The following is a 3,258-nucleotide window of genomic DNA, read 5'->3' as shown; positions in this document are numbered from 1 at the left end:
CTTTTTTTAAAAGTTTATGACCGTTTTTGTTATCCCAAAAGCTTATTAATAATTATTTGTGGTAAATGTCGTGGCCCTGTAGGTGTCAGAATTTTGGAGAATATACTTCCAAAATAAAATATTAAAATTGTTTAAAAAAATAATAGAAATATTATTTTTTATTTAAAAAAAGGTGTTTACAAAATGCCGGCAATAAAAAAATATTTCTATTATTTTTAAAACATTTTTAATAGTTTATTTTGGAAGTATATTCCATAAAGAAAATAAACAATCCACTTTAAACGGAGAAATTACGAGTTTTGCATGTTATTCGCAGTTTTGTGTTAGGGTTGTCAAAATTTTGATACTGCTAGTGGCGCTGTAAACGAAAATAATGTTTAAAATTACGGCAAACGAGTAATTTCCAAGATATGAAGAAATGTTAGTTTTAAAAAATGGGGGATCACTTTTCTATAAAAATTTAACGTAAAATGAGCACCCACTTTATGGCATCGTTTTTTCTAGGGCGCTTTCTTTTTAACAAATAAAAGCGAAGAAAAATGAGTATGGGCACCTTTATGTTGGTGGTTGGGAGTCAACGTACAATGAACACAGTTTAACGTAAAATGAGCACCCCTTTCAAAAAGTGTAAACAGAATATTTGTCGGGGAGAGGGGGTCAACTGTAAGTGCTCATTTTACGTTTAGTCGTGTTCATTCCTACATCAAAGAGGCACTTCGCCTTGTTTGAGGCGAAAATGTAATTAAAAAAAAAATTACTCGTTGCCCATGTAAAAAAAAAAAAAAATTGGCCATAAAGTGGGTGGTCGTTTTAGATTAAATTATCCCCCCCTTTTTTTTTAACTAACATCTCTTTATATCTTAGAAACTACTAGTTTGCCATAATTTTAAACGTTATTTTCTTTTTCAGCACCCCCTAGTACCTATAAAAGTGTTAATTTAAAAGGATTTTTCGAGGGTGGACTAATTTTTCACATTTACCTTACTTTTTTATTTTATCTTTTTTTGTCATGTAATTTTCTTCTTTTTTTGTATTAAGTCAAACATGGTACGATTTTCTTTTAAATTATTTCTTTAGGTATGTGAACTTCATTTTCGACCTGAAGACATACAGCGAGAGGCATCAGCATTTGATGAAAAGACTGGAAAGACAATTAGTGTTAAATCAAAAAATCCCTATCTTAAGGATGGTGCTATTCCTCGAATATTACCAAACTGTCCCTCCTATTTATCGTCATCAACCACTTTTAGAGAGTTTCCTAACGCAAAGAAAATGCGCTTAGAAAATTTGCTCTTAAGCGTCCATTATGTGAAAGTGTAGCTGACGAGTTAGAGTTATAGAAACATAGAACTTCCCATAATATTGATGATTTAGAAAAAAAATTGACGTTTATAGATAAAAAAAATATTGGACTTCTATTAGGCAAGACAATACCATCATTATATGCCATATAAAGAGATGCTCATGCCCAAAAATAAAAATGTCTATAGTGATTGAACCGGACTTGGCCGTTAGAGTATTCTGTAGTGATGTGGAAATGAGTGCTATAGGGGAGTATAGAATTCCTAAACATGTAACAGAGGAAAATACTCTGCAGATTTTGATGGAAAACATTAAAAAAAATGGACATCGAAGAACAGGAAATGAAAACTTCTAATATAAGTTCTTTATTAAAATTAATCTTATCATTTTTGCTATTGGTGCATTTAAATATTTTAATGCCATTAAGTTCATATATGAACAAATTAACACAATGACAATGAATAAGGTTAAGTATTCGAGTGAAATGATGGTATTTTCTTCCTTATTATATAACTGCTCTCCTACAGGGCACAGACTGTTAAGAGACACTAAAAATGTAATTTTACCATGCTATTCAACCATTCGAAGATTAACCTTATCAACTTCTATGAATCCTGTCACGATAACAATTTTCTCATGTATATAAAAAGTAAGTTCAAGTTACTAATGCAGAATGACATCACAGTATTTACTTTACTTGTTGATGAAATACATCTCAAACTTTATCTTGATTATAAAGGTGGTAATATTGTTGGCTTAGCTAACAACAGCAATGAACCTGCCACAAGTACATTTGCTTTTATGCTTAGTAGTGTATTCTCACAATATAAGGATGCTGTGAATGTTATGCCAACTAAATGTCTTCTAGCTGAGAACTTATTTGACATAATTAAACGTGTAATAATTGGCTTAGAAGATATAGGGTTTAAGGTATTATCTGTTATAACAGATAATAATGCAATAAATAAAAAAGCTATGTCTTTCTTTTGTAGCCTATCGAAGCTTTCAATTGTATATCCCCATCCAGTTAGAACGTTTAGCCTTCTTTTCTTCTTATTCGACTCAGTGCATATATTTAAATGCATTAGAAACAATTGGCTTGGCCAAAAAGATGATAATAATGTTTCCAAAGTTTTGTTATAATGGAAATCATGAATTAGATAACATCCAAAGTGTTCCATTTTCTAGTTTACATAAACTTTATGTCTTAGAATCTCAATCACTTGTGAAATAGTGCTATAAGTTGACTTCAAAAGCTCTTTCTCCGACTACTTTTGAAAGGCAAAATGTTAATTTGGTTTTGCAAATTTTCAAAGACTATTCAAGGTTTGCTAACCTTAGGAAAACAGGAATGCTTGCCGAATTATGCTGAAATCGCAGAATACATTCAAATATTTTATATTTGGTGGACAATACTGAATGTGAAAACACCATATAAAGGTCGTAATAAATATGCTAATCCACTTGCATTAAATAGCAGTGGCGGCTCGTGCCTAAGATTAGTGGGGGTGCTGTTATAAAGAAAACACCTATTGTTTTAATATTGTGTAAAAATAAAACAAACATAAAATTATACATAATTTATACGTATGCACACGTATAAAAATACAATAACTTAAAAGAATCCTAAATGGATGTAAATATTTTAAATATTTTACTTATTACATTCATTTGAAAGTAAACTCCATTTTTCTTGTTTTAATTTATGAGAAAAGATTGATAATTTTCTCCTTAACTTCTGAATGACTGCTGAAGAACTTTTTTATCAATTGAAAGCACTGCAAGTTCATTTAGTCTTTCGCAACCCTTAGAAAGTTTTTATTCTTTTCAGAGTTGAAAAACAACGTTCTATCTCTTATGTAGTCATGGGAATTGTCAAGATAATTTTTATGGGTTTTGTGATTTCACTAAGAACATCGTTTAAATTGTTTTCCAAAATAAATTTCAGAAGATCAA

This window comes from Euprymna scolopes, chromosome 25 (assembly GCF_053919585.1).
Source record: "Euprymna scolopes isolate OS-2025 chromosome 25, ASM5391958v1, whole genome shotgun sequence".
Classification (NCBI taxonomy): domain Eukaryota; kingdom Metazoa; phylum Mollusca; class Cephalopoda; order Sepiida; family Sepiolidae; genus Euprymna; species Euprymna scolopes.
The sequence above is the reverse complement of the archived record's forward strand: the minus strand, read 5'-3'. Positions refer to the sequence as shown.